Source organism: Nematolebias whitei, chromosome 9, assembly GCF_014905685.2.
Source record: "Nematolebias whitei isolate Nwh7 chromosome 9, NemWhi1, whole genome shotgun sequence".
In the NCBI taxonomy this organism is placed as follows: domain Eukaryota; kingdom Metazoa; phylum Chordata; class Actinopteri; order Cyprinodontiformes; family Rivulidae; genus Nematolebias; species Nematolebias whitei.
Window position 1 is genome coordinate 30,955,331 of NC_056506.1, and position 14,004 is coordinate 30,969,334.

The window sequence follows — 14,004 nt, forward strand, 5'->3', positions numbered from 1 at the left end:
ACAGCCATCATCTCCGAACCCCACCCGATCCAACGAATTAACAGTAATTACAGGTCCGAACCCTAAAAAAAGTTTTGACTGCTTACACCGCCGACTATTATTAACTGTTGGCGTACGTGCGCAGCTGAGTAAAGTGGGCAGAATATCGGAGCTGAGGAGCCGTCAAAGCGCATTAAATGCTACCCCTGCTTCTGCTTGCATTGAACCCTGCTCTGAAATGTTGGATATTTTGTGATCTCACCTGTTTGGGTCGTCGGCTGGGCGCGTCCGCTGAGTGCAGCGGCTAAATGAACGTCTATTTGGAAGATGGATCGTTGGCAGTAGTCCATCTGAAGCTTAACTGAACTTTTCACCTCTTTCAACCGGCTGGTCAGTGCACAGTCAAATGGCCGTGTGTGGCAGGTGTAGTATGGCAAGCCATGTTTGCATATATTGGATCTTCAGCCACGCGCCCCTGACGCAATAAAAAGCCTGACACCGACCCGGCCCGCACATTATTATGGCCTGGCCTGGTCTGAATCAGGGTCAGGCGGGGCCGGGCTCTGGGTTTGAGTTAGAAATGACAGCTCTAGTTGACGGGGTGCTCAGTTCTGTTGACGGGGTGGGGCACCCCACTTGTATAATGGTAGGGTAAACACTGGAATATTATTGATACTTAGATTGAACTGACTTGTTTTCCCACTCTGTGGGAGGGATCATTAATGCAAAGTAGGCGGTATTATAACAGGTTGTTGTGTTCGAGACAATCCACCTGTTGCGATCCTTAAATCACCCTATAATCTATAATGACAATTATAACCCTATAATAAACGGCTGCTGTCTACTTACGTCAAACTTCTCAACTTGGAGCATTCACTTGGAATCATGAACAAGATGGTACCATAAACCGGGTGGGTAACATCAGTGGACAGGCCCATAACTGGTGCTGTGTGGTGAGGAACCAATGAGAGTTGAAACTGTGGCAAAGTGCCATAACCAACAAATTTTTTTTAATCACTCTGCAATGCCAACTTTAAACTCTGGAAAAAAATTTGTGACTTTGTCAACACCAGTGCAAGTATTTGCTTAAGAAAAGAATTTAGGTCAGCAAAGCAACATTAAAAATCAATACTAGTGGTGTAACGGTACATGTGGGTGTATTGAATCATTTCAGTACAGCATGTTCAGTTCGGTCCACGTGCGTACCATTTTGGTTATTTTTTCACTCATTAAATTTCATTAATGAGAGATTATGTGCCATTGAACTAAAGTTCCTAAGCGTGTTTCAGCATGGTGCTATTATCTTGCAGCACGCGTAGCATTAGCAGCTTAGCAGGCAGCGAACAAGCCATCTCGTTGCGGTCTCCTGTTTGGAAATATCAAGGCTTCCTTGTTAAAAGACAAGTGAATAAATCCAAAGCTGTGTGTCAACGTTGTTTCAGGGAGATTAGATCTGCCGTATGCAACATGTGGGCAGCTGTGGTTGAATGGTTAGAGCAGTCATCCTCCAATGCAAGAGTTGGGGGGGGAGGGGGGGTGTCAAATCCACCAGCAGTCACATGCCAAAATGTCACTGGGCAAGACACTGAACCCCTCGGTGCCTCCGATGTGTGTCCCATCGATGTATGGATGTGATCGAAAGCACTGATTAGTCTGAATGATTTGTTCAATTAGCGTTGTAGAGATCTAATAGTGCTGTATGAATGGGTCAATGAGGACACAGATTGTAGTGTAAAGCACTTTGAGTGTCTTCATAAGATAGAAAGGCGCTATAAGTACAGTCCATCTACCATTTACCATTTAACACGTCTAACTTGTTAACGCACTTGAAACAACATCATACAAATGTGAACGTAGCTTGGTGCAAAGACCGATAACAGCAGCATTTAAATAACCTTTATCAGGTGATTCAGATCGGTCCAAAGCAATAACACAAGCTGTAGGAGTTTTTAAAGCTCTGGATCTATGTCCGAATGTTGTTGATGCACTGGCTTTAAGCATATGATTAAAGTTCTTGAGCCCCACTGCCTACGACATCCCATCACGTCAACACTTCAGCCAAAAGGTTGTACCAGCACTTTATGCAAAAGCTAAAACTGATCATCAACAAGCCCGACCCCAGATTTAAAGCCCTGCCACATTGATGATGAGTGAGAGAGGATATTCAACCACCTCATATGATGACTGTGCAAGAAGAGGTACTGTTATTGTATTACTGTGATCTAATTAACTTTTTTTTAATCTAAAATCATCATCTTATTAACCCAATTTTTTTTTAATCTGTGTTGTTTGCAGTCTGAGGATGACGGCAGCTGAGTTTTCTTCATCCACCAGATCACCTCCAGCTAAGTCTGGAATGACTGAACTTATTTACTTAGCATATTTCAAAATAAACATTTTATAAGTCTTCATTTTGGCCTTTTTTTAATACCAAAAATTAATCGAACCGAGCCCTCCTTGAAACTGAACAGAACCGAAATGTGATTTTAGCATACTGTTACACCCCTAATCAATACCATGTGAAAACACAACTAAAATTAAAGTGTACTAAAATGTTGCAAACATTCAGTGTGAAGACACTATGGATGTGTGCTGCTGGTGTGCTTATTAAAGGATAAGGTATTATTGAATGTGCGATGGCAATGCTGTGATGTTAAACTTTACAAATCTTGTGCTAAACCTTGTATAAGGAATATGGATTAAAACTATCCTTGACAACAATGCATCACAGTAACAACACATTCATAATAGTTCAATATAGATGGCTTACTAAATTTTACTTTAAAGAAGACAAATCCCAATTGTTGACACAAAGAAATCTTGTGTCACATGACTTCCACTCTTAATGTGTAAAATAATACACATGGAAGTTTAATTCAGCCAGTCGTAAGTTTAATGTTTTAAATGCTGGATTGATTGATGAGACGAGTTAAAAAAAAAAAAAATTAAACATATGTAGTTCAACAATGGCAATGCACAAAAACACAGTAGCTACTTACTCCAGAGACAAGGCTAAGAGTTTATCTGCAAACGTTCAGATATGACCGAGTTGAAGTTGGAAATTAAGATGAACCCTAAACGATCTGTGGAAGAATACAGATTTCCTGTTATGGAGGAGCAGCTTTACTACAAAAAGACAGAGACAGCAGCCAGGTGACAATGCACAGAAGGCAGTGGGCTAGAAGATGAAAAAGGAGCACAAGACCAGTAGGGCAAAGTTTAAGCTAACCTAGGGACTGACTATATCATCAGTTTTCCTCATCAATATTAGCTCCTTGGACAATGGGATGGATCATTTATGGCTGCAACCATACAAGCAGCACAACGTAAGCAACTTTTATGTTTTTGTTATGAGTGAAGCCTGGCTCTATAGCAACATATCTGACTCTGCAGTCCAACTGGATGGACTAACATTCCTTGCAGACAGAGAAGCAGAAGCTCTGTTGTGTAACCTGAGAGGTGGGGGACCTGTGTCACATCTTGGGAGCTCAACAAGATATTGATAGATGTGGTGAGGATCTCCTTCAATTTTTGTTTCAGTCGTAGTATTAACACACCATCCATAGACCAGTACTACAGTACTAAAGAGACCTTTGATGCAGTGTGCAGTAATGACATCACAGGCCAAAAAGTCACACAAATGTGCTCAAAGCACTAAGTCAGCATGCTACCTGGGCATCAGATGTAACAAGTGGCCTACTTTTCTCCTCTCGTGGCTAATCTGAAAATTTGAAGATATTTTTCATAAAATGTTTATTAAAACTTATATTAAATGTCAGAATTGTTTGTTGCTTTTGAGTCTGTCCAGAGTAGCAAAGACAAAGCCACTCTGCACCTAGCAAAGATGTGAATGTCAGCTTCAGATGATCATTCTCAAGATATTTGACATAAAAAAATTGTCAATTGGCCTAAATTATTTTAAATATATAGCCACATATTACAGCTGTATAGATATATGTGCCTGTGTGGTGCTTTTAACCTTAAACAAATACCAGAACAAGAGGTCAGTCAATGAGATTTTCGATGAGGGATGCTGATCTTTAGAAATCAAGGCAGCCAATGGTTGATAAACAACAGCAATTTTATTTGCAGTTTTTAGTCAATGTATTTTTTTTTTTAAATAACTGCTGAACAGAAATAAATGCATTTTAACAACTTTGGAAGAACTGACACACATGAAATATAAAGCAGCATTCTTCCTTAAAACACTAAACTGTGGGCTACATTAAGCTGGCTGTAGCAGCTGCACCTTCAGTTTCATGACTGGTTAAGTGTGAACAGCTGATATGTTTAGAAGTGGCCAATATCAGCTGTTTAATCAGTCTATCTCCTACCAAACCAAATTTAACATCATGTTCATGTGCACACAAAAATGTTCTGTTATCAAACAATGTTGGCAAATATTTAAATTCAGATACCAGGATTAAATTAGAGCCCTAAAAAAGTATTGATCCATCTGCAATTCAAGATTTATTTTGTTGTCCGAACTTCTGCATCATCGCACTCCAGCCAGAGCTCTGAGATCCATAAACCAGATCCTTTTTGACGTTCTCAGATCCATAACTAAAGGTGACAAAGCTTTGTTAAAAACAAATGGGTTTTCTTCATTAGCTTTTTTTGAGCATAGCATCATAATTTTCTATAGATTTTTTGAAAAGATTTTATCATGCAAGTTTATGAATCTGAAATTATGTGAATTTTATTGTATTTTCATTCACCTGTGACGTTTGTGCAGAAAAACCTCTCAGTGCAACCTGGTGTTTTGGACAATGACACGTTTGGTGATCAGTCAGTGATGTAGTCTGACGTGAAAATCTAAAAACTCCATCTGAGTTAGAACAAACATGCTTCAACGGTTATTAAATATCCAAGTTCAACGTTAGCTGAACTTGAAGGGCTTTCACTTGTTTATTAAAACCAAGGTCGACTTCCAGGGTAATCAAAAAGCACTAATAATAAAAGTTAAAAAAGTCTAATCTTTATTCAGTAACATATCACTTTATGATCTTTTTCAGGGTCAGCCTGAAAAAGAATAATTGAAATACAGCAATAAAAAAATTGAAGGTGAAACTCACTTTTTTTTTTGTAAAACCACAAAGAGCACCAAACAGCTGACATAATGCATTTATTACAGAAGTATTCAGATAAGTTTTGCTTAGAAAAATAATGAAAAAGATTTGTTCAAAATGGCAAAATCAGTCACTAGTAAGACTGAGCTTCAGGAAGAGCCATGAAAATCATCCATCCATCCATCATCTTTACCCGCTTCTTCCATTTTGGGTCATGGGGGTCGCCAGTGCCCATGTCCAGCAATCACTGTGCGAGGGGCGGGGGACACCCTGGACAGGTCGCAAGTCCATCACAGGGACACACGGAGACAAACAACCATTCACTCTCTCACTCACACCTAGGGACAATTTAGAGTTACCAATCAGCCTAACATGCATGTTTTTGGTCTGTGGAAGGAAACTGGAGTACCTGGAGAAAACCCACGCATGCACGGAGAGAACATGCAAACTCCACCCAGAAAGGCCCCCGGACCGGGATATGAACCAGGGACCTGCTCGCTGAGAGGCAGCAGCGATAACAGTTGCGCCACCGTGCTGCTCCCATGAAAATCAAACAAAAAATAAAGAGTTCTTTCTCTTTGCAGGATGTTTGTAGTTTAACAGAATGCAGTGTGGTGTTTAATGCAAACCAAACTTTTAGTTTAAAGAATGCTCTAATAGAAGCTGTTGGTCAGGAGATGTGAATCTAAGGATGGGGTTAATTAGCACAACCTGAATAATACTGAACTTTATTGTGGCTGCAAAATAAGTCAAATTTATCCTCATCACTAGTAGTGTAATGGTACATTGGAGTGTTTTGAATAGTTTCGGTACGGCATGATCGGTTCTCTCCAAGTGCGTACCGTTTCGGTTATTTATTCACTCGTTAAATTTTATTAACGAGAGATTATGCGTTGCGGAACTAAAGTTCCTAAGCGCGTTTCAGCACGGCACTAGTTGAAATCACGTCTCTCTTGTAAATGAGTCCTCGAGGCTCAATAGGATTTACCTGTCTAAATAAAGGTTGAATGAATTTATTGTTGCAGTCTTGCAGCACACGTAGCATTAGCAGCCTAGCATCTCGTTGCGGTCTCCTGCTTGGGAACATTACGGCTTTCTTGTTAAAAGACAAGGGAACAAATCCAAAGCTGTGTGTCAATGTTTCATAGAGCTTGAATCTGCAGCAGGCAACAAGTCTAACTTGTTAATGCATTTCAAACGACATCATCCGAATGTGAACGTCTCTTCTACAAGGAAGAAAAGCAGTCTCGGTGCAAAGACCGATACTGGCAGCATTTAAACAACCTTTATCAGGTAATTCAGAGCAGTCCAAAGCAATAACACAAGATGTAGTTTTCAAAGCTCTGGATCTACGTCCATATTCTGTTGTTGATGCGCCAGCTTTAAAGTCATTGAGCCCCGCTATGACATCCCATCACGTCGCCACTTTGCCAAAAAAGTTGTACCAGCACTTTATGAAAAAGCTAAAAGTGATATTGTCAACAAGCCCTGGAGCCCAGATTTAAAGCCCTGCCCTGATGATGATGAGAGAGAGAATATTCAACAGAAAGTATGATCGTGCAAGAAGAGGTATTGTTATTGTATTATTGTGATCTAATTAACTTTTTTATTTAAAATTATAATCTTATAAATTCCATTTTTTAATCTCTTTGTGCTGTTTGGCAGTCTGAGGATGTCAACGAGATAGAGCCGAGTCTTCTTCATCCACCCGATCACCTCCAGCTACGTCTGTAATGAATTAACTTGTTTACTTGGCATATTTTCAAAATAAATATTTTGTAAGTCTTTATTTTGGCCTTTTTTGTACTGAAAATTAACTGGACCGAGCCCTCCTTGAAACTGAACCGATCCGAAATTAGATTTTAGCGTACCGTTACACCCCCTACTCATCACAATCAGTGGGAGCAATATCGATATCGCAACAGACTGCCATAAATCATAGATCATCATATTTCAAGCACCATGAATTCAGACTCTGCACAATAATAATAAATAAATAAAATTTGGTCAATCCAGCAGACTCACTGGTTTTGAGCCTCCACTGGGTTTAGAGAACACTGATGGCAAGAGGAAAAAGTGAGGAAAAAAAATAGGTTTATTGCACCTGATATCATCACTGAAGTCAGTCGTTCCAACAAAAACATTTTTATTCAAAATTATTCTGAATTTAGAAAGCTCTTTTATTGGGAAGCAAATCTACAGAATAAATGTCCAGTTGTTTTATATTTATTTATTATTTTGGCATTTACCATGTCCTGAATGGCTGAGAATACACACTGTCATGGCAATATTAATCAGGGATATCACACAGTATTTTTGATAATGTGCATGTGATACCATAAAAAATTGATTTAACATATTGTTCAGTATACCAAATAAAAATCACATGAATCAAGCATATTTAAGTTACACTGAAGGCTAATAATGGGGTCAATGTACAACCAAAAATAGGCAGTGAAAAAGGTCAACTAATGCGCTTTCTATGGCCAAATCCAATATTTATACATCAAGTCAGACAATGGCCAATACAATGTTTTTTCATCCATCCATCCATTTTCTTCCGCTTATCCGGGGTCGGGTCGCGGGGGTAGCAGCCTAAGTAGGGAGGCCCAGACTTCCCTCTCCCCAGCCACTTGGGCCAGCTCTTCCGGGGGAATCCCAAGGCGTTCCCAGGCCAGCCGAGAAACATAGTCCCTCCAGTGTGTCCTGGGTCTTCCTCTGGGCCTCCTTCCGGTGGGACCAGGGAGGCGTCCAGAAGGCATCCTAAACAGATGCCCAAGCCACCTCAACTGGCTCCTCTCGACGTGGAGAAGCAGCGGCTCTACTCTGAGTCCCTCCCGGATGATCGAGCTTCTCACCCTGTCTCTAAGGGAGAGCCCAGACACCCTGCGGAGAAAACTCATTTCGGCCGCTTGTATCAGAGATCTCATTCTTTCGGTCACAACCCAAAGCTCGTGACCATAGATGAGGGTAGGAACGTAGATCGATCGGTAAATTGAGAGCTTCGCCTTTTGACTCAGCTCTCTCTTCACCACGACAGACCTGTACAGCGCCCGCTTCACTGCAGACGCTGCACCTATCCGCCTATCGATCTCACGCTCCATTTTTCCCTCATTCGTGAACAAGACCCCAAGATACTTGAACTCCTCCACTTGGGGTAGGACCTCCTCCCTGACCTGGAGAGGGCACTCTACCCTTTTCCGGCTCACAATGTTTTTTATTTTATTTTTTTATTTACAACAACAACAAAAAAACAATTGTTTAAAATTTAAATAAAATTCTTAACCCTTTGGAAGTTAAGAAAAAAACTAAAAATTTATAGAATAACGTTCTTGTACAAAAATCCTGAATGGGTCTTTTTACATATACTAATGTGCATGCTCAAAGCCAGTATTTTGCAAAGCATTGTGGTCTAGATAGATTCCTGCCTACTCCTGGTTTTTTAACCTTTAATCGACTTTTGTCGTATGTGTAAATTTGTTGCCATCACTGACCATAGCCTCCTCATCTGACAAAACATTAGAAATTAAGTTTCACATTTGCATTAATGTAATCTAACAGTGGAAGTCTACCAATATAATCCATCATAGTTACCGTAAATATCTATGAAAATATTACGCTTGTGCATTGGTACCCATAAACAGGTTCACTGTAGAGATGGGATATATGGATCTTTGAAGGGAGCTGGATCTTGAAGATCTGTTTGTTTCAAAGAGTTCAAGTTCATTGTCATTCACATCACATGTGGTACATGAGGTGGAACGAAATTATGTACTCGGGGTCCCAGTTACACCCAAAAATAGCAAAAATATAAAGTATAAAAATAAACAGTACATAAGGATCTAAGATATACACTAAGATTTACGCTAAACGAACGCCAAACAGTACTCTAAAACATATAAGATATACGCTAAATACTAATAATGTAAAACAATATGGCGTATCAACAGCAGATCGAGCATGAGCCATTTAATTCTGAACAGTAGTGACATCACATCCTACGGCCGGTACGTCGTGACTTAAGTAATGGCCGTACCACGTGTCTTGTCACACGCGCAACCCCTCCCCCCTCCTGCACTCCTCCCCTTTGCCTGTTCTCCTAGGTCTTAGTGGAAAAACGAAGATGGAGTGTGTGTCTCTGTATTTGAGGACAACATGAAGAAATCATAAAGAGGAAAAAAAAAAATCCAACAAAGATCAGCTCACAACTGTCTGCGACTCAGATCGTCGTAAAGAACTGTTCAAAAGATTCAAATGGTTTGTGAACGTCTCATCTCTAGTCCATTGTGGGGTACAGTAAGCTAGTTGTACTACCTTCATTTCCCTACTTAATAGTTGATATAGTCCAGGTATATTCTCTGATTAGCTCTGCTTTTTTAGGGACATTTGGTTTCAGTGAGTAAAGGAGACACCAGTTTGATAGAAAACACCACTGACTAGTGATACCAAATAAATTATTTAGACAGAAAATTGCTTAACTTACATATAACTTATAAATGTACTTAAATTGTGCATTTCATAGGGGTTTTAAAATGTCTTCTGGTTTTCACCCTGCATTCTTTATATCACTTTAGTTCAACCTGAACTAATCAGTCTGTTTAAATTGAACCTTTAAAGCTCAAAGCTGACCAAAAAAAAAAGAAAAAGAAAAAGTGGCACAAAAGATATAGCAACAAGAGAAAAGAGCAGGTTTGTAAACATGAATGTCTCCACTTTTATATTTTGTTAAAGACCATGAGAGCTTGTTAAATTAATCAAGTATTGCCACAGTCCAAGTCATCTTTCAATCTTCTACTGCTGGATTAATTTATTTTTTCTTCTCTCGGCATTCAGTCACAAATATCTGCACACAAACAGCAGTCCTACAAAAAAAACAACTTTTGAACATATTTCATAAAACTGGCTGAATACATAATAATTACCAAAGAAAATCAACTAGTGAGCGTCCAAAAAACAACAACAAGAAAAACAGGTGGTTGTGCTATCTGACAACTACAAATGCAAGTTGAATCCACAAAAGTGGTTCGATTAAGACTTTTTTAGGGGCAGAAATGATGGACTGTGCGCGCATGGGGATGTTTTGGGTCCTTTGGGCAGCCTCAACCACCAGGGGTACAAATTAATGTTAGCCTTTAGCTTTTGTTAAGCCAAGCTTGGGCACAAAGCAGCAGCACGGAGCTAACTGTGTTAGCCTGTTGTGTTGAACTCTGACTAAAAGTCACAGTCGTCGACTACAAGTGGCATAATGCTGAGAGACATTAATACCCGCCACCTAACTCCACACAGCGAATTTTACACAGTTTTTAGGGGATTTAACTTTACAAGGAGGCTCGCATAGCAAACAGGTTACCGACGGATCCACCAGTAACCAGACTCGTACTGCTGCCACCCACGAGAAAACGTTTCAAAATTAAAGCTTCGGCGTCTCGTTTCCCATTTGATAAAGCCACATATAAAAATGTGGAGATGACGGCAAGTTCTACACGCAACTTTAACCGCATCACCAACCTTCAACCGAGTACAAGGCAATGGAGCAGAATTGTGTGCCCAGCACACAAAGGCTCGGTCTATTCAATGAAACGGAACTGATCCGAGGAACTACAATACCAACGCAGAAGTATAAAAAAAATGCTACACGTTCACTGCTGCTTGGCTTTTCACATTTAAATGAATACGAAGGTTGTTAATTTACTGTGTCGTTTAAAGCAGACGTCACAAAAGCCTTAATTTTAAGTGTTTGTAGCGCCGACGGACCGTTCCGTTTATCGTTCCGTTAAATAGTCTGAGTCATGAAAGCCGAGGTGGCGACATTCCCCCCTGTTCAACATCACACTGGAGGATAATGTTGGCTCAGACACTTCAAAAACCGGGTGAAATACAGAAAGCAAACAGAGCTGCGATAGAAAATTGACAGTTAACACAGCATCTCACCTTCCGGCCCTATGGACAGCGAATTATCCTCTTCATGTCCCAAAATACTGGGTGGGATGAAACGTTTTTATCAACTAGCCAGCCAGCAAGCTAACTGAGCTAGCTAGCTTCTCTCCAATGAAACAAGACCGCAGTTCTCAAAAATGCACGGCGCTCATCGTGATATTCCAGCGTTGCAATGTTATTCCCGACTTTGCCCATTTGACGGAGGAGCAGTTGATGTAAATCCAAAAAGAAGCCGCTTCCCTGGCATTTGCGGGGTTCACTTTCCTTTTCTCCAATGACAGCTGTCGAGTTCGGGAGGTGTACACACACGGCTAGTTGCTGTTAGCCACCCAGAAAAAAATATATCATTCGCATTAAAAAAAAAAAAAAAACTGTCAAAAAGCCAAAACACGTGAAGTCTGTACGAACAACCACTCCGTTAATGAAACTTCAAATCCTTGGGGAAAGTGTGGCGACAGGAGAGACAAAATGCTGGTTCCGACCGCTGGCTTGGCAACTGGTTCTATTTTCTTCAGCTGCGACAAGCTGAAGCGGCCAGTTCGGAGACTCTCGGAACCAGCCTGCCACGCAGCAACGACCGGCTCCAAAAACACGTCAAAACACACATTAGCTTGCCGAAAACAACAGCCTGCCCGTCACACGGACCGAGCTGAAATATATTTGAGAGAAATCATAAAATTATGTTGAAGATGACGCTTCGGTGTACTCTATAACGGTGGCCATATCTAATGATAAGTGGCACCGAAGCACAGCTCCCTCCCCTTAGGCTCTTAAAAAAACTAGTCCCACCTCCCCCAAGCAGAACCGCGGCAAACAAATGTTTTTAAGATCCTGTGATTTGTCGAAAGTGGTTAATTTTAAGAGTTTCGTATGCGTATAAACGCACAGACATTGACGACATAACGAATAAACAACACGTAAACCGTTGAGCAATTGCTTCAAAATACTCTCTGACCCGGCGGAGTGATATGAGCATTTAGTAAATAAAATAATGGCCACGGAGAACGCGAAAAGGTGGACACTGGAGTTTGCGTTTCGTCTGGAAGGGACTGCCAGTGTTCGTTAACGCGCTCCTCCAGCTCATGCAAGTCGTTTCTAATAGCAGCAGCGAATCCAATAGCCAGGCTTCCTCAGTTCAAGAAGATAAACAAAGACTGATTAACTTAAATGACGCCGTGGTGGCGGTCGTTTAGACCTCGAGCAAATGGACCTCAGCTACCTCCTCGGTGGACGCGTCCTCAATATTTCCTCTCTACCTTTCAAACACGCGTACAGCCTTACACAGCAGGCATTGCATTGCACTGCAAGTAAATGTAGCCTTCACACTGGCAGACATACTGTACATGCAGGGGTTAACTTAAAAAAAAGTCCCCAGGGGTCGGCTTTCAGCGGCTGTACATAATATGAGATAGAGCCAGAGAGAGTGTCGTGCATTTTAAAATCATTTTACTTCTTTGAGGGGTTCCTTGACTCTCAAGCTGACCAGTTTCTAATAAAATAAATTAGGCTTGAACAATGTAAATAAACAGAAGCCTGCTTCGTTGTTTTCCCAAGCCACGAGCGCTCCCTGCTGGCTGCGGTGAGACAGGGCGTTTGTTTCGAAACAAGATTTTTGGTTAAAAAGAATAAAAACTTTTGTAGATGACCGGACAAGCACAGCCCAACTATTAATTTAAAAGCAATAGCCTTTACATTTACAAAATAATAATAATAATTACAGCTACATGCCATGTCAAATGATAGTGTAAGTTTAACAGAACTGTTTATTGCACATCACAACAAGAAACACAGAAAATCCTCTGTGTAATAACCAGTTTGTTGTCATTTAGTCCTCTGGTTCACTCTAATGGTTGCAGATGGCCAAATGTCCTGATATGATCTAATAAAAAAAGATTCAGAATTGCATAGTTTGGCCATATTTGAGAGAAAACAAACACTAGTCGCAAATAAATAAAAGTTGGTTTTGGTTGTTGGGGCTGTTTTTGGTCTCATTATACTCTTATTTAACTGGCTGTTTGTGTGCATCAGTCAGCAATAGACTCACTTGTATAAAAATAAAAAGGTTGAATGGAGGAATGAATAGTTGGGTTCAAAATTATTATTTTTCTGTTATTTTGTGAGCCAGTAGCCGACATTTAAAAAAAAAAAATTATTTAAATGTTTGAATTGGCTTTTATTTTTGTTATTTTGTTGTCTTGTTTTCATTATTTTGCACTATGTGTCTCATTTTAAAAGATAATATTGGTAACCAAAAAAGTCCATGCTCAATAATCCAGGTATACAATCCAACAATTTTCAGTCAGGTCATCTGGACAGTTTTTTTTTTTTTTTTTCCTGAAACGTTTCACTTCCATCCGGAAGGCTTCTTCAGTCAAGGAAACATACAACACAAAACTGATTCTTCTCCCAAATTTTTGAGCATGGACTTTTTTGGTTTTGAACCAGTTTGACATGACTGTCGATGAGGAAGAGGGCCGGCACAAGAGGAGGGGGCGTGCCAAAGACACCATCTTAGCACCAACATAACTGGTTTGTTCCACTTTGGAGTAAGCTGTTGGGGGAAGAATCAGTTTTGTGTTGTGTGTTTCCTTGACTGATGAAGCCTTCTGGATGGAAGGTGAAACGTTTCAGAAAAGAAAAAAAAAAAAGAAACGGTCCAGATGACCTGACTGAAAATTGTTGGGTAATATTGGTAAACAAGTCAAATGTATTTTGTTATTTACAATTTGCTTAAAAACTATTGTAATCTATTATTTTAAAACAAAGTATTGTTTTGTTATTTTAGGTAGTGGTGGCACAGAGGCTATAGAAGGTGGGCCTGTGATCAGAAGGTCGCTAGTTCAACTCCCCAGACTGACAACATCAAAATGTGATAGGAAAGGCGAAACACCCACACCTGCCTTCACCTTCATTTGCCCCACTCTGGGCCCTTGAGCAAGGCCCTTAACCCCCACCATCTGCGCCCTGGGGCACCCCAGCTCTCTGCTCCACACAGAGGGCTGTGGTAGCTCAGTGGTCT

General features: G+C 40.4%; 1 protein-coding gene across 1 annotated transcript in view; it reads right to left on the bottom strand.

Annotated features, from left to right (window-relative positions):
- kmt2cb (lysine (K)-specific methyltransferase 2Cb) overlaps positions 1 to 11,722 on the bottom strand; it is a 77,108-nt gene extending 65,386 nt beyond the window's left edge. Inside the window, exon 1 of the mRNA XM_037682212.1 lies at positions 10,980 to 11,722. The gene's annotated coding sequence lies outside the window, so the exon portion shown is untranslated. The remainder of the gene's footprint in view (positions 1 to 10,979) is intronic.
- Between the last annotated feature and the right edge of the window lie 2,282 nt (positions 11,723 to 14,004).